General features: G+C 42.0%; 1 protein-coding gene across 1 annotated transcript in view; it reads right to left on the bottom strand.

Annotated features, from left to right (window-relative positions):
* LOC138961542 (GDP-D-glycero-alpha-D-manno-heptose dehydrogenase-like) overlaps positions 1-18578 on the bottom strand; it is a 32385-nt gene extending 13807 nt beyond the window's left edge. The window contains exon 1 of the mRNA XM_070333204.1: positions 18493-18578. The gene's annotated coding sequence lies outside the window, so the exon portion shown is untranslated. The remainder of the gene's footprint in view (positions 1-18492) is intronic.
* Positions 18579-21778: the final 3200 nt, after the last annotated feature.

Genomic DNA, 21778 nt, shown 5'->3' with positions numbered 1-21778 from the left:
ACAAGAAGTGTTAACAGAATGGAATGATTTGCACGGAACTATACAACCGCGCATTAATCGATCGCCTGCGCAGGTTGACTGGTTGAGAGAATAGGATTCGATCAAACTTTCAGAAAAAACCTCCTCTTTTCTTTGAATAACTGAAGAAAGGAGGAATAAAGAGGTTACACACCTCGTCTCAGTGATTATAAAAAATAATGGTCTCAGTTCGCGGTCATGAAAAAGCTCGCTAAAGCTCGCATTTTTCATGATCCGCTAACTTCGACCATTATTTTTAATAATCACTGAGACTCGGCATGTAACCTCTACATACACAAACCGTATATACGGGTGTGTAATAACTGGAAAGTCCTGCATTGTCACCAAGTTATGTCTAACTTCGAAAATGAAGTTGCAAATGTGACGGCTACTGAAAGGATGTACTCAGTACAATTTGTGGGTAGCCTGAATGAAACTTATGATGTATATTTCTAGCACAACAGCTTGCTGATATTGGCTGATTGATCAGACGCATTTCGGCCTAACTGTCGGTCATTCATTGTATGTAGATCGCATGCCTAGATCAATCATGTGTGGTAATGATAAGCGTATTTTGACCTCATTACTGCAAATAATATGTACACCTGATTGGGGCAAACCTGTTGATGCACCATTTACCTTGTACAATGTACTTGTAGTGATAACCGATTTGCTGACTTCTACAGCAGTTAATACCTAGAAGAACGTCAGTGGGACACCCCCCCCCCCCACACACACACACACACACACACAGCCAATTGAGGTACACCCAGCCCACCGACCTCCCCTAATAAAGACCCTGCTTTTTCTCACTTTCTGATCATTACATCTACAACTTTACTCCATTTTTCATACTCCCCCACTTTTCAAATCCTGATTTCTTGGAGTTTTAACGGTTTTAAGATCCATAGTTTAACATCAATATAAAAAAAATTAAAAAAATTAAAAATAAAGACTTTCAACCTGCCGTGACTTAGCTTTATGACTCAGCAATATAATATTACAGTACCCTAAGTTCTACGATGAGATGAAGAAAGCCCTCTGACCAACACGACCAACAAGGGCTAGACCGTCTTTTGTATATCTCTGTGGGCTGGACACCCACACCCCAAGGGCTGGACACCCACACCCCAAGGGCTGGACACCCACACCCCAAGGGCTGGACATCCATACCCAAAGGGATGGACACCCACACCCCAAGGGCTGGACACCCACACCCCAAGGGCTGGACATCCACACCCCAAGGGCTGGACACCCACACCCCAAGGGCTGGACACCCATACCCCAAGGGCTGGACACCCACACCCCAAGGGCTGGACATCCACACCCCAAGGGCTGGACACCCACACCCAAAGGGCTGGACACCCACACCCCAAGGGATGGACACCCACACCCCGTCAAGGTAAGCCCCTTCAGGGTGAAATACAGTGGAGCCCACCCCCCCCCCCCCCCCTTTTAAGACCTCCAAAAATCTGCAAAATCAGTCTTAACAAGGAGGGAGTCTTAAAATGGGGGTAATTTTACAGAGGTTATGAATATAAAATCTAAGAAAACAAGGTCTTTACAGGGATCGAGGAAGTCTTGAATTAGGGGGTTCCAATGTACCACAACAATAACCAGACCAGCCGGACAACCCCGAACAATGTTGCACAACACAAGACAGCCAACAAACCTTGGTAAGGAGTCAGAGTCAACGTAGCGTACAGGTAAACGTGTCACTGCGGTTCTGGTTGATTTGCTAACAAAGCCAAGTCCACGACAACCACTGAATCAATAAGCCGCTTAAACGCTGCACCATAAGTGAGTACAATAGCAATATATGAGTTGTGAATTGTGAGTTGTAATTTGTACTTCTATGTTATTGACCTGAAGAGTGTTGTATTGAATTTGAAGATAAATAATAAGTCTGTATCCTCTAAATTCTGTTTGTGAAGTGGATTGAGTTAGAGTGAAAGAGTCAGATTGAATAGATAGGGCAGAGCATGCATTAGCACTTTCAAGCATTAAAAGTAACTTCCCTAATTCCATATTCCACTTCGTGACACACACACACACACACACACACACACACACACACAATGACGTTGGTGGTTACACCCATACCAAACGGCACTGTCGTAATAATCCGGCATGAATGCAAGTGCAAAGATGAGAGACTGTGTACTGAAATCGACAGTGAAAGACCAGGCTTTGTTGAAATTCAATGCTTAACGGTTTGCTATTCAGGGGCACTGAGCGGTGCTTGCATACAGTGACAGGCACTCCAGAACTGAGTGACACACCACATACTCTCTCTGTCCCTCTCTCTGTTAGTCTCTGTCTGTCTGTCTCTCTCTCTCTCTCTCTCTCTCTCTCTCTCTCTCTCTCTCCATACAAATTTATGACACAGCCCACCGACTCTGTCGCTGGGGGGCCCGGGTAGCTCAGGTGGTAGAGCACTGGACTTGTGATCGAGAGGTCGCTGGTTCGAATCCGGGCCGGGACGGACACGGGTCAACTTTATGTGCAGACCCAGAGACGGTATCCATCTCCCACCCCCGTGTCACCACAATGGCACGTTAAAGATCTTGGTCATTCTACCATAAGTGCAGATGGCTGATACCACCTAAACACGCAAACATCAAAAAGCCGTGAGGGCGTAAAACTCGAATCGTATAAACCAATTCATGTCCAATATAGGCAATTAAGACCTGACGGACAATAAGCCCCTTAAAATTTACTTTTTTTTTTACTCTGTCGCTGAGTTTTCCACGTGCGGTCCAGTCCGCCTCACACACAGAGTAGAGAGGTTAAGAGCATCTCTCTCTCTCTCTCCCTCTCTCTCTCTCCCTCTCCCTCTCTCTCTCTCTCTCCCTCTCTCTCTCTACGAGTTAGTACGCCAGGCAAAAAGTAATCATTTTCATAAATTGGTTGAAGACAAAAAGGATGTTGCGACGCTTTGGCAAGCCATAAATGAAGTGTTAGGTAAATCCCAGAGAAGAAATAGCAGATTAAATAGCGCCATTTCTCCTGCCAAATTCAATGAGCACTTTCTGTGTTTGGCTGATCGATTGAAACAATCTAAAAATGTAAATGAAGAAGTCGAGGGTGGGGACACCCTGTTGTTTAGACTAAAAGAATTTTGTAGTCATAAATTGAAATCACAAGATTCATTCTCTATCCCAACTATTGCCGTACATGAAGTTGGAAAATTTATAGAAAACCTTCAGAATAATAAATCCATGGGGCCTGACAAAATCCCCCCGTCGTTGCTTAAATTAGCCCTACCGTACATAGTGGAATCCCTAACGTATGTGTATAATCTTTGCATTGAACAAAATATTTTTCCTGATGCATTTAAAACGGCAAAGGTCGTTCCACTTCCTAAAAATAAAGATGTGTCTGACCCTAATAACTTCAGGCCAATTTCATTGCTTCCTATTTTATCAAAGCCTTTAGAGAAGCACATCCAGAAGAATCTTCTGAACTACATGGAAAGGTACAAATTATTTCACAACTTTCAATCTGGGTTTCGTCCGAAACATTCCTGTAGTACAGCTCTTTCATCACTATGTGATAACTGGCTATCGGCAATTAATCGTTCGGAAATATCAGGGGCTGTATTTCTTGATTTTAAGAAAGCTTTTGATCTTGTAGATCACACATTACTTTTACATAAACTCGCATTGTACGTGAACAATCCCGCAACGTGTTCATTCTTTAAATCATATCTTGTCAACAGAACACAGTATGTTTCTATAAACGGTAAAACATCTCCCAAAGGATGTTTAAAGAGTGGAGTCCCCCAGTGGTCAGTTTTAGGGCCTATCTTGTTTTGTGTATTCATTAATGACCTCCCCCTTCATATATCTAATTCCAAAGTTAAAACGGAATTTTTTGCAGATGATTCGACGCTTCACACAAGCTGTAGGACTGTTCAAGAAATTGAAATTTCCTTACAGTCTAGTCTGAATGAAGTCAATAGTTGGTGTAACCAGAATTGTATGATAGTGCACCCAGGAAAGACAAAAAGCATGATTATTACAACAAGACAAAAACACCAGTCACGACCTCTTAAGTTAAATCTTTCTCTGGAATCACAACCTGTTCAGCAGGTAACGGAACATCGTGTTTTGGGTGTGATAGTCGATCAAGAATTAAAATGGCAATCTCATGTACATTATATTTGTCAAAAAGTATCCAAGAATTTGTTTCTGCTATCAAAGTTAAAGCAATATGTCGATATCGCAACACTAAAACTATTTTATCATGCCCACATCTTATCCCATATTAATTACGCATCAACTCTTTGGGATGGCGTCTCTGATATTCACATGAAAAAATTAAACTCTCTACATCGTCGGGCAGCTAAAATCATGGTAAATGGTCCACAATTATCAGCTGATTTGAAGTTAAAGAATCTAAACTACCTGCCGCTAGTTAAACAGTTACAGTTTAATAAGACTGTAATGATGTATAAAGTATATCATGGCGAAGTGCCCATCTATATTCAGGACCTATTTCACAGAGTCACCGAAAGGTACGGGTCTATCAATTTTCTACCACCAATACCCAGGATTGATTTGTTCAAAAGTAGTCAAGCCTTCTCTGGCGCTATGGTGTGGAACTCCATTCCGTCTGTAATAAGATCATTAACCTCACTAAAGAGTTTTAAACAAGCTCTGCATAATCATTTTATGTCTACCTAGATGGCTATACTAGTCTTAACACGTGCAAGTAGCTGTCAACAATTGGCAAAGCTTTATGAATTACACAAATATGTTCTTTATTATATGTATTATGTGGAATTTATGTTGCGATTTTCCATCATCACTTCATCATCATCATCATCATCATCATCATCATCATCATCATCATCATCATCATCATCATCATCATCATCATCATCATTATCATTTACACCATATAATCATTATTAGCATTAGTGTAAACGTTGGTATCGTGTGAATTTTACCGTCGATCACTTTCCATGTGTTAACATGTTGCATGTTTCGCTTTCGATTTGTATGTTGCTTACTTTGCCATTTTTATTGTTTATGTTTTATTTGCTTGTTTGCTTACTTGTCGATTGTTTGCTGGTTCGTTCGTTTACTTTGTTTATTTGTCATGTTGCTTTACTTGTTTATCATTTATTAGATATTTGTATTAGAAGTAAGGACCGGTTGTAAGAAAAGGCGTCGCCTTAAACCTCTATCCTTGAAAAATAAAGTTCCATCATCATCATCATCTCTCTTTCTATCCCTCTCTCTCTCTCTCCCTCTCCCTCTCCCTCTCTCTCTCTCTCTCTCTGCATATGTGGAAATTGCGTATATTTCTTCAGCTTGCTTTGGGACATTACCACACAACCCCTCCCTCGTGTATAAGCCTCCTCAGTGACCATGCTGACGACCGTCGAACATGTAACAGAACAGTGTTAACTCGATCTGGCCCTGAAAGAAACTCAGTGGCACTTTTGCTCCGCCGGGTAAAGCATTCTACATCCTAAATGTATAACAAACCAACCAAACTATCTCAGTTTGGATCATTTTCGAAACCACAATTAAGATTACCTGCGTCTTTTTACCTACGTCACCTCATCAATCCTTACCGTCGGGTCGGTGTCAACGACTCAAAAGTGATTGATCATCTAACGTTACTGCAGAGAGAAAAACACCACTGCATTGAATGTGCCACTGGCCGATATAAAACTCAACTTCTTCGACATAAATCTTCTTCGGCTTAGAACCCCCCCCCCCCCCCCCCCCCCCCCCCTGTTTCAGTCCCGCTTATCGTTGTCGGCGTCAATGACAAACGCCGCTGAGTGGAAACTCCATTCGTCACTCTTTCAACAACAATCCTCTCTTCTCTGAGACAACCGGCCGCCCGGCATCGGACCAAAATCGATAAGACCTTCGTGAACCACGGTTTCGCGAATGCTTGCAATATTCATAAAGAAGAGAATATCAAATGATCTCTGTATCTGTGCGGTCCACCATGTGAGCTCGCTATCCCAGCCGCTGCCGATCTGGTTAATACCACGACCGTTCAACCTTCCAAAGACCACCTCCTGTCAGATGAAAGTGAAATAATTGAAGGGGTGGCGAGGCAGCGATCAATTTTGCCTTCGTGCATCAGCTTGATGAAATGACCACGACATCCTGGTCAGTCAGTTCCGCCTCGGCCAAAGAGTAGCACCTAGAGCATGCACAGATCGAGTGACCGCAAGAATAGGTCGATATCTCGTTTCCCATTGTTTTTCCACTCTGCTCCATTGCTAAGGATTTCTCTCCCCCCCCCCCCCCCCCCTGTAAATCCTCACATATCTGCCCAGTGTTTAACCAACCTGTTATAACATGCGGTAAGGGCGCCCGTCCACTTCAACACATGTTACAAATCAACACATGTTACAAATCAACATCAACAGCCTGGAAGGAAGGACTGGAAAAAGGTTGAAATTCGGACCAACACACGGTGCTTGGTAAATATGTCAATTGTGAAATGTGGCCAAGAAAATAACTGCAGTCGATTTAGAGAAGAGGTGCCGGTGTAACACGAATTTTTTACTCCACGAAAAATTTACTCCGGAGTAAAAATTTCGTACGAAATTCTGACTCCGAGTACACCTTTCGTACGAGAAAAGAACTCCCCAAGGCACGAAAAAAGCACTCACTCTACAAAAATGATACTCCCAAAATGTTTTACTTCCAGTAAAAATCTCGTACGCGAAAATGGTATGCGGGCGAAGGGATGATGCCAATATGTGATTTTGCACAAACGAATGTCGCGCTACCCTCCTTCTACCACCAAGATTAACAGGGGACAAGGGAGTAACAATTTCGTACACCTGGCATGGGAAGTTAAATTGCTCCTGTTAAGGTGAAGTAATTTATTCGTTATTTATTCGTCAGGGGAGTAACATTTTAGTACGAAATGTTTACTCGGAACTCACCTGTCGTGGGGAGTAATTTTCTCGTGTAATGGGGGAGTAGTTTTTTTGTAAAGGGAGTAACACTTTCGTACGAAATTTTTACTCCGGAGTAAAAATCTCGTGGGAGTAATTTCCTCGTGTTACACCGGTATTGCACAGTGTTAAAAACTGAAAAAGGGTGTAATGGATCCTTATTCCCCCCTCTGCTTCTTTACCTCTGTAAACTTGTAGAGCTAGTTATTTTTCGATAATGACCCAGCAACCAAACAAATAACGAGCCAGCAACAGCCTGAATCCTCGATAGTGCAATGGGTTGAGATGCTGTTCTGTTTTGGTACTACTTTTGCGACTGAAAAGTTTCGAACGCTCTATACGTACGAAGTATACATCTCTGGAGCAAACAATACAAACATACCGCATTTAAATTAACAACTACAGGCCTGAACACATGAATCTCCAGATAAAATCCATGAGTTCGGTTGTTTTCTGAATCTAGATCTGCCGTCACAAACCGTTCATCACAAGCAAATTCCCAAGGCAAGTAACTCATACTCTAGCCGACAAGAGTAGTTCCCCTTCTTTTAACGCAGTTTCTTCGACAACACTTACTGCAATCCGACGGTCAGTTTTCAACAATATTTCATTTTATAAACAGATCACACGCAACCAAATGCACACATCTCATCAATTTAAACAACATAAAGCGGTTTCATACACTATTTTCCCCAGAAAACTGAACTTCATACAGTAATTAACGTTGGAACACGGGTGCAAAAGTTCGTCTGCTAGTCCCATTTGACGAAAGAACATTATCTTAAGCGATACTAAAACATAAACAGAACACACAATATCTGCCTTTACCGCCACAGCAGAGTAACAGCATATCTGTGTATTTGATTTTAGTCTAAAACAGGGAAACTGACAAGAAGTGTTAACAGAATGGAATGATTTGCACGGAACTATACAACCGCGCATTAATCGATCGCCTGCCCAGGTTGACTGGTTGAGTGATTCGGATTCGATCAAACTTTCGCACAAAAACTCCTGTTTTCTTTGAATAACTGAAGAAAGGAGGAATAAAGAGGTTACACACCTCGTCTCAGTGATTATTAAAAATAATGGTCTCAGTTCGCGGTCATGAAAAAGCTCGCTGAAGCTCGCATTTTTCATGATCCGCCAACTTCGACCATTATTTTTAATAATCACTGAGACTCGGCATGTAACCTCTACTTATCCCGTCAATTATCAAGCACCAAACACACATCTGACTCGCATCTAACTCGTGCACATTTCACAACGTTGTTTTTCCCTATCATTTCTCTACAACACATACAAATAAATGCATTGAACAAATGAAAACAAGTGTGATTCAAATAATACATTTTTATTCAATATACCAGTGGAATAATTCAAATACACATGTTATTTATCATCTGAAATGTTGCCTATCGAGAACAAGTATTACTATCTACCTACCCTAACTTTTACTTCAAAAACGAGAACAAGTAAAATTCCTCACACCTTCGTTTCTTGGAGTAGCAGCTTTAAAACTGGTGAATAGCTTCATCTATTCCCTCTGTAGTTGTCTGTATCTAACGAAATTTCCCCAAACTTATATACAGGTGGTGAATCTGACCCCAAAGTGACCGCTTCGTGACCACCTGCCATTTTCACCGGGGGAAAAGCTCAGTCGGTAGCGGCGCTGGCTTCAAAACCAGATGTCGCTATCGGCGTGGGTTCGATCCCCACGTTCGGCGAGGGATCTATTTCCCAGAGTCAACTTTGTGCAGACTCTCCTCGGTGGCCGAACACCCCCGGTGTGCACGCATGCGCACGATAAAGAACCTAAGTTCACAGCGAAAGTCTCAGGGCTTGGAAACATCAATACACGCATGCAGGAAAAAGAAGAAAAAATATGGATTTCCCCAGAGAGAAAGCAGCCCGAATTTTCATAATGGTAACCTCACAGGACTATATATAAAACTAGATGATTACCCGCTTCGCCGGGTCAGTACCGGCTTCGCCGGTAAGAAGTACATAGAGCCGAATACCAGGCTGCGCCTGGGACGCCGGCTTTGCCGGCGCACGAAGGAAAGGAGATAAACGCGCAAAACACTGGAGACCTTCTAAAAATAGTAACATGCAGTGACCTTCTAATAACGTAGTAACGGGAATATGGATTGACGCCACACGGAGGAAGGGAGATAATCGCGGCTGAAAACACTGGAGAAGATAAGGAAGAGTTACTGGTAGTGGATCCCGACACCAAAGAAAGAAAAAAATCGGTTCAGCGCGCACAGCGCTGCGCGCTGAGAGCACGTGTTGAAATATCTCATCGATGAGGTTGTGTCCGGGGTGTAGCTGAATACGGTGTCCAAATTTGAAAAAGATCCACCGAGAACTTTGGCCGTGCATCGCGAACAGACAGACCGAGACAGACACTAGTCGTATATATTATACTAGAATGAATACCCGCTTCGCCGGGTAGCCGGCTTCGCCGGGAAGAAGTACTTAGAGCCGTACGCCGGCTTCGCCGGCTCCGAACAATGGACCCGCCAAGCTTAGGTCCCTCCCAGATTCGTGGAATGGGAACAGCACGAAAATGATTCAGTGGCCATAATGCCATTCCTGACCATATCGAGTCCCATCCTTGTCGACGAATGTAACCGTGTTAATCACCTTTGGAGGCGAACTCCACTCAAACAGGATTGAGCAATTTATAGCTTATCTGTAAGCCCTTTTGAACTGTTATGGCTTTTCAAAGGAAGGCCAGTACATACAAATACACAAAAGCCGCCAGACCACATCACAAACAGAACTGAACAATCCCCAAGTGTTGCTCACATAGAGAGACACACACACACACACACACACACAAACACAGAGAAGCCGTATCTATAGAGAGATAGATGACAGTGTATTTTTCGCGTGGCTATAAATTGATTCGACCTTTGCACTTTTACAGTGAGGATAATTTACGGGTCCAATTTACGTTCTGGACACTGCGGTGACCTTCTAAAAATAGTAACAGAACGCCGGGAATATCCGAAGACGCCCCACTCATTCTATAGTGCACCATACGAAGGAAGGGAGGTAAACGCTGAAAACCTGGAGAAGATGAGAAGATAAGGAAGAGTTACTTATAATGGTGAAATGAACACAAAAACCAACATCGGTTCAGCGCTGCGCGCTGAGAGCACGTGTTGAAATATCTCATCGATGATATTGTGTCCGGGGTGTAGCTGAATACGGTGTCCAAATTTGAAAAAGATCCACCGAGAACTTTGGCTTTGGTGTGTCGGTATGGGGGCCCGGGTAGCTGAGGTGGAACCAAAATAGCTGAAATGGAACCAAAATCGGTTCAGCGCTGCGCGCTGAGAGCACGTGTTGAAATATCGACCAGGTTGTGTCCTGTCCCGGGTCTACCTGAATATGCCCACCAAATTTGAAGCAGATCCATCGAGAACTTTGGCCGTGCATCGCGAACTCACACACAGACACACAGACACACACACACAGACACAAGTCGTATATATATATAGATATATATAGATATTATCCCTTATCCCTTCTTAACAACAATTCTACTTTTACAAACTGAGCACAAAGTGGCCGCTTTGTGACCACCATGTAATACACGCATGCTCATTTTCCAAGGAATTGCAATCCAAAACTAGAAATTCAACAATAAGTGTATTATTCAATACTTCACATATCAGTATCGCCAGCGTGACCGATCTTTGGCATACCCCTCCAGCTCCTTTGGCCTTATCTTGCACCACTTGAGATTAGGCCAAAAAAAAAATAGGTCTGTTTACGGTAACATAGGCCCAAAAAATAGGGTCGGTAGGTCGGGATTGTTTTTTTTTGTTGTTTTTTTTCCAAAAAACCATATTTTTACGTTATTTTGCCAAAAAACCAAGAATTTTTCTTTTTTTTTCCCAAATGCCAAAAAAAAGTCTAGGGTCGCGCGAAAAAACTAGGGTCGGTCGGGTTACCGTAAACAGACCTATTTTTTTTTTTGGCCTTAGCTTTGACAGAGTCTGTGTACCGTTTCTTTGACAGACACTGACGGGAAAAAACGCCACGAACTAATCTGTTTTTAGTACGCTTCTGATTCTTTTCTATAATACAATTTTAGCCAGCATACATTCACACCGCTTTCGCCTTCTGGGTACGTATATTGGGCGTAACGTGTCTCCACCGTGATTAATATAATTAGCACAGTCACGTTACGGTCCACTTTATGCTAAAGTCTATTGAACTTGTTAATGTCAAATTCGCCAGAAAACTTTTCCAAAATGGCTTCTTAGATAGGCTATTATTCAATCCAAAAAGCCAACTTGCGCTGCGTTTTCAGTAAGTTCGAACTGTCACTTCCCAGTGTGGCTGGATATCATAGGCCTAATGACTTTCGCGAGAAAAAAAGTCTGTCCGCAGTAAATTATAAAACACGAGCACTGATCGGCAGTACCTCAAAGAACGGTGACGCAGGGTTTTACTAGAGCGCAATAAATAGAAAAGCCGCTCAAAACCCTCGATTACACATTAACATTTTTAAACGGCACGTTCACACAAAAGCACATAGCCATTATTTACAGCACATTGCCATTGTTTACAGTGTAGTCAAAAACCATGCGACCACAATGGCAAGGATTTTGCTGAACTTAAAGCCTTTTGTGCGTCGGTGTTTGGACGTTTTACGCATTTGGACGCGCGTTTTTAGACTATATAGCGCCATGATAAAAAAATGTCCAGCAGCTCGGGTAACTTTGAAGAAGGGAAAACAAAGAGAAAATGTGCCGTTTTCTTTCTTCTTTCCCGTTCGCTTACGTCTACACATAAACGGATCACACTTTTTGTCTGAACTTTTCGTAGCGTCGGAATAATTAATATACTGTTGTACTCACAAGAAGGGAAAATGCGATTCAGAGTTTGAGCTGCTTTGCATTAATCACAATGAAGACAATCTGTACATTAAGTGCCTTAATTAATCCTTATGGTAGTACCAAGGTGCTTCTGTGGCTTTAGTGCTAGAGTTGCTTTGACCAGAGCGTGTTGTTGTCTTTGAGAAACGGATACAGTATGAGTATTTTCATATGAAATCAGTGGAACCGAGTTTCCTTCTTTGGCATATGTATTAGGATTCAGCCGCTGTATACGAACTAGTTGTCATCAACCAACACTGATCGGGCAGTATCGTTTCCTATTTAGCCATCGAGCAAGACCGTGTTGCTGAAAACGTTCTGCAAATAATACTGAATACTGTGGCCATCGACACTGACAGCTTGAAAACGGTAACTGCTCGACGCTAACAGTTTAAATATCTCTACCCTTCGACCTGTCCGGCTTGGGTGGCCAAACCAGAAGACGGATCTCCCGCCGGTATAGCTCTATGGGTCGCTGAGGCAAGCAAGCCCCCCGACCACGTCAAGGTGGCAATCCACTTTGTCTAATCGAAGTTTTGTAGTGGCGAGCTTTTTTTTTTTAAATCAAGCCGCGGTTGTAGGTTGTATAAATTGGTTTATTCCGGTCAAGAAGTCGTGGGGTACGTGGGGATCAATACATGTACACTCGGCCAACCCTCGTCAGTGTTACTGACAAGCTTTTATTATTTCGTACATAATGTAACGACAGTCACACATAATAAAGTGCATATTACTGCGACTGTTGCTACTGTTTTACTGCCATTGTTATTGCTACAAATTTAATGTCTGTTGAAAATCGAAACGGTGAAACGCCACTGCTGCCGGTACGTTCCGGTAGCTCAGTTGGTAGAGCACTGGACTTGTGATCGGAAGGTCGCAGGATCGAATTCGGGCCGGGACGGACACGGGTCAACTTTATGTGCAGACCCAGAGACGGAAGCCATGTCCCACCCCCGTGTCATCACAATGGCACGTAAAAGACCTTGGTCATTCTGCCATAAGTGCAGGTGGCTGAATACACCTAAACACGCAGACACCTGGGTAGCGCGACTCCGTTGCTGCTAGCTTTCCACTGGGAGGAAGCGACCCGAATTTCCCAGCGATGGGACAATAAAGTAATGAAAATGAAATGAAAAAAATGAAATACGGTGAAAAGGGAAACCATAAAAGGGGAAATGTTCAACCAGGAGTATATCCGTTATTTAGTTTCAAATTTCAGTTGACCGACTTCCAATATGCAATACTTATGGCTCTCCTCTGTAACACAATTTCGATTGCATGCCTTGATTTATTAAAGCATTGATTTTACACAAAAATGATATTCAATAGACCATGGGACATTGTCATCCAATATTCACCATATTTCTCTTTCCTCTGCTTTATTGCATGGCTTCCTTTTCTCTCACAAAATTGTTGTGAAACAAACAGATATGAATACATAAACCAGTATTTATTTTTCAAAGACAAGCAATAATTGTGAGGTTTTACAATGAACATTTGCAGACGTCTTGATGTTCTTGTTCAATATGATGCTACCTGAGTAAACACAGAGTACAGATTCAACAATAACAGTTTGCAGAAAGTGAGAGATGGTTGTGAGGACCTTTTCAACAATAACAAACGAACAAAACAAAACAAAAACATTATGTTTTTATACATAACTTAATAATTTCTCCAAAAGTTTCCAGAACTTTCACAACCAAATCCCAATTCTCTGTTTCAACAAAAAGCAGCTTTGTCGAATGGTGAAGAAGAAGAGGGAGACAAAGTAGCAAACCATACCAATACTGCTACAGCTTTGTGTTTGACAAAACTGGAGGAGATTGCTCTGCGTGTCTCGAGGGGGGGGGGGGGGGGGGGGGGTAACCGACCTTGATATCAGTCTTTATGCGCGTTCTAACATGCAAATGAGGCTGACGTGGCATTAGAAACACACCCACTTTCACAGAGGCTAACCACTCCCACTTTCCACACAGCTTATGCTCTGCACACTGGCAGACACACTGACACACGCCATGGCTCTCTTACTTCACTTTACTGTTCACACAACTGCATTGAATATGTTTAAATACAAATATCTGCAATGAAAAGTCAATTCAATAGGTTAATGTTTGAACATTGCTCGTTATACGCTGTCACATGCATTCATTATGTTTGTCAATTGCTCGTTACAAATGTATTAATTTGAATAGCTGCTTTAGCTGCTGTGGGTGTATTCTGTATTTTAACACAACAAAATCGCCTTAAGTTGCAGGTCCCAGTTTTCAAACTAACGTCACTGATGTTAGATAAACCTTACTCTTTGAAGAGTCACTTTCCCTGTATCCTACCAAACCAATTTCAACACTTCAATACTGTGAGTTTTCAAGCACTATCATGTACTTTGGCACATTTGGGAAGACAGCGTAAATGTTTTGTCAAAAGGAGCCTTTCTGTTACTTCACTTAGGCCACAAAAAAAGGTCTGTTTACGGTAACATAGGCCAAAAAAATAGGGTCGGTAGGTCGGGATTTTTTTTTCTTCCAAAAAACCATATTTTTACGTTATTTTGCAAAAAAACCCAAAAGTTTTTTTTTTCGTTTTTTTTTTCCCAAATGCCAAAAAAAAGTCTAGGGTCGCGCGAAAAAAATAGGGGTCGGTCGGGTTACCGTAAACAGACTATTTTTTTGGGGGGGGGCCTTAAAGAAGGCTGAAAGCCCAATTATGTCATCTTCATGGCTCTCTATCTACCTTGTTTTAAGCGTGTTTTATTCATTTTCTTTGATACAACAACAAACAATAACAACATTAAGAACGTTAACAAGCAGACTGCTTATGTTACATCCACTGCTCTATCTACCTTGCCGATCATATACTATAAGGCAGGGATGGCCAAATCCCAAAATTGTAACTAACCAGCCGGGCGAGTAATTTCAAGAAAGTCACTAGCCCTGCAGAAATGTTGCTGGCCAAGTACAGTTGATCTGCAGTGTTTATATGGCTTTAAAACCCAATATTACAACCAAAAGGATCTCATTTGACCAGAATTTTCATTGGCCAGCCGGGCGAGTTGCCAGGCAGTTTCCCGGCGGATTTTGTACTCGACCCTGGCAACCGGGCGGACGATTTGGCCATCCCTGTATAAGGCCAACAATCTAATCACCAAGGTTTTTTTCAGCATATGAGTTCTAGCAACATGTTAAAAGATTGTGATGCAAGTTCACAGTCAGAAAATAATATAGCATGTATTGTAGTACAATGTACCCCCTTTTTAAGACCTTACAAAATCTGAGAAAATCAGGTCTTAAAAAGGAGGAGTCTTAAAATGGGGGTTAATTTACAGAGATTATGAACAGATAATCTGAGGAAACATAATCTTAAAAGGAAGGCAGTCTTAAATGAGGGGTTTCACTGTACTTTCCAGCAGAGGCAATCATAGGAGGATATTGATAACCTCACACAACAAGTCCAATTGAGATACAGTACTATGAGTCAGTAAGGGTCACCCACTGGCTTATCTCGGGCATTTTACGGCCTAGGATTGTCGCACTGAAATGGATTAGGCCCAGTAAGCCTAAAAGACTATCAATCAATATGAGGCTTATATCGCGCGTATTCCGTGGGTACAGTTCTAAGCGCAGGGATTTATTTTTTTTATTTTTTTTATGCAATTTATATTGCGAACATATTCAAGGCGCAGGGATTTATTTATGCCGTGTGAGATGGATTTTTTTTTTTTTTTACACAATACATCACGCATTTACATCGGCCAGCAGATCGCAGCCATTTCGGCGCATATCCTACTTTTCACGGCCTATTATTCCAAGTCACACGGGTATTTTGGTGGACATTTTTATCTATGCCTATACAATTTTGCCAGGAAAGACCCTTTTGTCAATCGTGGGATCTTTAACGTGCACACCCCAATGTAGTGTACACGAAGGGACCTCAGTTTTTCGTCTCATCCCATGGCCCAAAGACTAGCACTTGAACCCACCACCTAGGTTAGAAAAGGGGGGAGAAAATTGCTAATGCCCTGACCCAGGGTCGAACTCGCAACCTCTCACTTCCGAGTGCAAGTGCGTTACCACTCGACCACCCAGTCCTCTATGTGTTACATCAACTAGACTGACACACCAAAATCCATCAGGCCCAGTAATTAGTCGTCAGAAAGTGTCTTGTCACACCAACTGGACTGTCAGACTAAACAAAATCAGGCCAGTATTGCAAGGTGTCTGTCACACTTAATTACATCACGCCCAGTAAGTTGGAAAGACTGTCAGATAGTGTTTGTTAATGTTACGCCAACTGGGCTTTCACACTAAATTAAATCAGGCCAGTAGGCCAAAAAGACTGTGTAACAAGGTGTCTGTCACACTAAATTACATCAGGCCCAATAAGTTGGAAAGACTGTCAGAAAGTGTTTGTTACACCAACTGGGCTGTCAGACTAAATTAAATCAGGCCAGAAGACCAGAAAGACTGGGTCACAAAATGTCTGTCAGCCTAAAGTAACTCATGCCTAGTAAATTGGAAACACTCAGGAAGTGACTCTCACACCCGGACTGTCTCCCTGAAATGAATAGCACACTAGGCGAGAGCCACCAATTAACACTGGTAAATAATGAACACTGGTAAATATGCGTGGCCTTGCCTGCATGGCCTTGGGATATCTGCCTCAAAGTGCAGGCATATTAATTGCCCGAGCTTCAGTCAGTGAGGCGAGCACGTACAGAACGCCAGATAAACAGAATACTACATGGTTTGCTGTGCCATACCAGGTTTACACTGGTTGAGGCGAGCACGTACAGAATGCCAGATTAACAGAACACTACATGGCTTGCTGTGCCATACCAGGTTTACACTGATTGAAGCGAGCATGTACAGAATGCCAGATAAAAAGAATACTACATGGCTGCTGTGCCATACCAGGTTTACACTGGTTGTATTTTCAAATATCGAAAGGGGTGATTTCGCTCCCATTTCAATAAAAAAAATTAAAAACACCCATTTTCACCTGGTATCACACAGCAAGTAATGTCATGTTCTCTTGATTCAAATGAAATGTAGTACCGAACAATTAATCCACAGCAAACACATTCTATATAGTAATAGGTTTTTTTCTGTTTTTGTAATATTTGTATCTGGTCCACTTTCTGTCATAACAATTTTTTAGCTAAACATAATCTTCGCCAGCAAACATGAAATTTGAACCTCCATTTTGTTCTAATTAAAAAGGAATGCTCAAAACTTAAAGCACTTCTAACCATGCCCAATTAAATAATAAAAACAAGTTTTGGCTTCAAACAAAAAGTTGCTGGTTAATGGACCATACTTGTCTCCTCCTTGGACTGATTGTCACCTTCAATACAAATCTTTCTTTCTTTCTTTCTTTATTTGGTGTTTAACGTCGTTTTCAACCATTCAAGGTTATATCGCGACGGGGGAAGGGGGGAGATGGGATAGGGGAAAGGGGGGAGATGAGATAGGGGAAAGGGGGGAGATGGGATAGAGCCACTTGTTAATTGTTTCTTGTTCACAAAAGCACTAATCAAAAAATTGCTTCAGGGGCTTGCAACGTAGTACAATATATGACCTTACTTGGAGAATGCAAGTTTCCAGTACAAAGGACGTAACATTTCTTACATACTGCTTGACTAAAATCTTTACAAACATTGACTATATTCTATACAAGAAACACTTAACAAGGGTAAAAGGAGAAACAGAACCTGTTAGTCGCCTCTTACGACATGCTGGTTAGCATCGGGTAAATTCTTTCTCGTCCCAACCAATATGGGACTCCCCCTAACCCGCGGGGGGTTTCAATGCAAATGAGTACAGTACCTCACAGGTAAAAGGTACATATGTACTCTAAAGTGACATACTCTCTGAACAAATGGCATTGCATGTCCAGGTTAATGTCATGCCTGGCATGCTTCTGTGATCAGAGTAAACCATTTGGTAATACAAGCCTAGGTCAAGAACCATAACACTTATCCATGTTTTGTTTGGTCATTGCTAGGCTCTGCTGCCAAAGCAGGGCATTAAGTAGGCCTAACATGTGTGCTCATTCAAAAAAACAGGTCAAAGGTGTACGTGATAATTGCAACATCCACCACGAGACAAGTTTCCTGACTTTCTCGGCCTATATCTGTCAATTTACATCTTAAAAAATTAATGTCACTGTCAATCGTAGCTGTTAACAGGTCTTTCGTGTTGTAACACCGACACACGCGACACTCGCTGCATGAAATTATGTCATAATCGGACATTGTGACATATGACCAAATATAGGAGGACCCGACGAGGGAGCGAATATATAGTCTTCCGTCTTTAAGTACGAGTTTAAGGACTCAAGCAAAAGTCGGAATGGCAATCTGATTAATTATGAAAAGCCATGAGGCCCTCGCGTAACATTCAGCGAAAAACAGACACGAGATCCCGGTTCAACTACAAGCATCGACCCGTGACAAGACCTTTAGCTTTGCGGCGTCGCTATGGACTCCCATGCGGACAGGTTGCAGTGTCACCTTTGCGAAAGAGATGAAATCAACACATTTATTAACCTTATCTGATTTTTCTGTACAAGTGTATGTCTAGACTTCCATACGCAAATGCGAGTGTAATGCTAATGCAACAGAAAAGACATTGAAATAGTTACCTGTTCACACCTGAGACTGTCGAAGATACGAGAACCACATGACAACGCCCAGACTCGCATTTGGTTTTCTGCGGCATCGCGGAAGTAGAGCCGGTGACCTATGTCGACGTTTCTGATTGGTCAGCACTTGCAATAGTGTTTATCATTGGTCCGATAATTTGCGACGCATTAGAGTCATGCGGGGGTGTGCTTTGGTCAATGGGGCCGGTGTGACGTTTTCATCTTTCGCCGTGTTGATATTTCGCTTCTCGGCCTCGTTGATCTAGTATAAACTCTACACTGAACAAACAAGTCGCAAAAGGCGAAATTACTACATTTAGTCAAGCTGTGGAACTCACAGAATGAAACTGAACGTAGTCCGCCGCTAGTGCAAAAGGCAGTGAAAGTGACGAGCCTGTTTGGCGCGGTAGCGGTTGCGCTGTGCTTCGATCATTGCACGTGACGCTTTACTGTACCTCTCTTCGTTTTAACTTTCTGAGCGTGTTTTTAATCCAAACATATCATATCTATATGTTTATGGAATCAAAAACCAACAAGGAATAAGATGAAATAGTTTTTAAAACGATTTTGGAAATTTAATTTTAATCGTCATAATTTTTATATTTTTAATTTTCAGAGCTTGTTTTTAATCCGAATATAACATATTTATATGTTTTTGGAATCAGAACATGATGAAGAATAAAATAAAAGTAATTGCGGATCGTTTTATAAAAAATTATTTTTAATTACAATTTTCAGATTTTTAATGACCAAAGTCATTAATTAATTTGTAAGCCCCCATGCTGAAATGCAATACCGAAGTCCTGCCTTCGTATTTATCGAAAAAAAGAAAACAACGTCCGGGGATATCATTCCCAGGAACTCTCATGTCAAATTTCATAAAGATCGGTCCAGTAGTTTGGTCTGAATCGCTCAACACACACACACGCACAGACACACACACACACACACACACACACACACACACACACATACACCACGACCCTCGTCTCGATTCCCCCTCTATGTTAAAACATTTAGTCAAAACTTGACTAAATGTAAAAACAACACCGGCCGGCTTGAGTTTGCAGTGTTGCACGCACACAAAAAAGACTAGAAAACACTAACCCCAACAACACCAGGTTCTATAACTACTCCCGCATCTGTCTGTTTGTATCGCTAGACTAAACTGATTCGCACAGTTCCCCTCGTCTGCACCACCCTGTCAGTTTAGCTATCTATCCTTAGCGGATTATGACTTTACTCAGTTATTCTGCAGAAAAGACAAATGCTGGGAAAAAAAACGTTCTTTTCTGCAGCATTTCTGCATAATGTCATCTTTCGCCGAAGCAGCGTTTTTTTTCTGCAGCAAAACGTGACATTTTACTGCAGTAAAAATGAAATCAAGAATGCTGCAGTCTTCTTCTTCTTCGTACGACGGTTGTGTCAGACTCGGAATCTGGAGGATGCCATGAACATGGACGTTCTTTCCAGGTCCTCCAGTGCTCCCCACATTTTGGTCCTCAGATCTGTTTGGTCAGGCCATGTCTGGATCCGCAGTTGGTCGAGGAGGGGACATGCTTGGAGAACATGTTCTGGAGTCTGATCTCCCTCTCCACAGTCACATGTGGCAGACTCTGCTACACCTATCCTCCTTAGGAGTGCTTTGAGGCAGCAGTGTCCAGTGCGGAGGCGGAAGATAATAGCCTGCTCAGCACGGCTTAGGAGATGGAGGGGGTCTTGGTGTGGCTTGTAGCCAGAGGTTTTGTTGGTAAATTTCTCTTTCCATCTGTGTTTTATGAGGGTCTTTGCCTCTCGATATGACTGGCAGTGGTTTGGCTGTTCCATCTGAATGCTGCAGTACATAAAACGATGCTGTTGTTTTACTGCAGAAAACCTGTTTACATTTTTTCTGCAGCATTTTGTACTGGCTCTTGGCGGATTATGACATTATTCAGTTATTCTGGAGAAAACCCGAAATGCTGGAGAAAAACTGTCTTTTCTGCAGCATTTCTGCATAATGTCATCTTTCGCCGAAGCAACGTTTTTTTTACTGCAGTAAAACAGTTTTTCTGAAGCATAATGTTTACTTGGTTTTCTGCAGCATTATTGCGATTAACTTTTTCTTCCGAATAGTCTGTGACAGTTTTTCTGGAGAAAAACGAACGACCTTGTAAAGTAGCGTTTGTATTCGTCGCCCCCCGCTGGGATAGTATAATATTTGTTCCGCAGTGTACCAATCAGAAGGCGTACGTGTAGCATAAGGGCGGCCGAACGTGAACAATATCCAGTCAGTGAAGCAAATCGAACACAAAGTGGACTACTGCGTTCGTCTGGGAAAATGTGACAATGTTGCTGACAGGTGCCATTGTTTAATTTGAAACTTTGAACTTCCGGCGGAAAGGAAGTCAGACAGACAAAATACATTCGTGTCACGCACAACTATTGGTAATTCTGGATGAGTCCATCTCTCGACAGAGGCCGGGGGCTCGCGGCGTGCTCCAACATTATAATGAGCCAGTACAAAATGCTGCAGAAAAAGTGCAAACAGGTTTTCTGCAGTAAAACAACAGCATCGTTTTACTGCAGCATTCTTGATTTCAATTTTACTGCAGTAAAATGTTTTGCTCCAGAAAAACCCCGGCGTTGCTTCGGCGAAAGATGACATTATGCAGAAATGCTGCAGAAAAGACAGTTTTTCTCCAGCATTTCTGTTTTTCTGCAGAATAACTGAATAATGCCATAATGCTGAAGAAAAAGTGTAAACAGTTTTTCAGTCTCCAGTAAAACAACATCACCGTTTTACTGCAGCATTCTTGATTTCAATTTTACTGCAGTAAAACTGTTTTCTGATTAAAAAAAACCATATAAATATGTTATATTCGGATTAAAAACAAGCTCTGAAAATTAAAAATATAAAAATTATGATTAAAATAAAATGTCCGAAATCAATTTAACAACAATTTCATCTTATTCCTTGTCCGTTCCTGATTCCAAAAACATATAGATATGATATGTTTGGATTAAAAACACGTTCAGAAAGTTAAAAAGAATAGAGATATAGAAAAGCGTGCTATCCTCTTCAGCGCAACCCGGCGCTACCCGGCGCGCTTTTCTGGATTGTTAATTTCACTGCCTTTGCCACGAGCGGTGGAAAGACGGTGCCACGAGTGTACGGTCTTGCGGAAAAAATTCAATGCGTTCAGTTTCATTCTGTGAGTTCGACTGAGCTTGACTAAATGTTGTATTTTCGCCTTACGCGACTTGTCTTCTTCTAACTTCTCATATGTAGCCTAGTTTCATATAT

This window comes from Littorina saxatilis, linkage group LG1, assembly GCF_037325665.1.
Source record: "Littorina saxatilis isolate snail1 linkage group LG1, US_GU_Lsax_2.0, whole genome shotgun sequence".
Taxonomy (NCBI): Eukaryota; Metazoa; Mollusca; class Gastropoda; order Littorinimorpha; family Littorinidae; genus Littorina; species Littorina saxatilis.
Note: the sequence above shows the minus strand (reverse complement) of the source record. Positions and strands in the feature narration are given on the sequence as shown.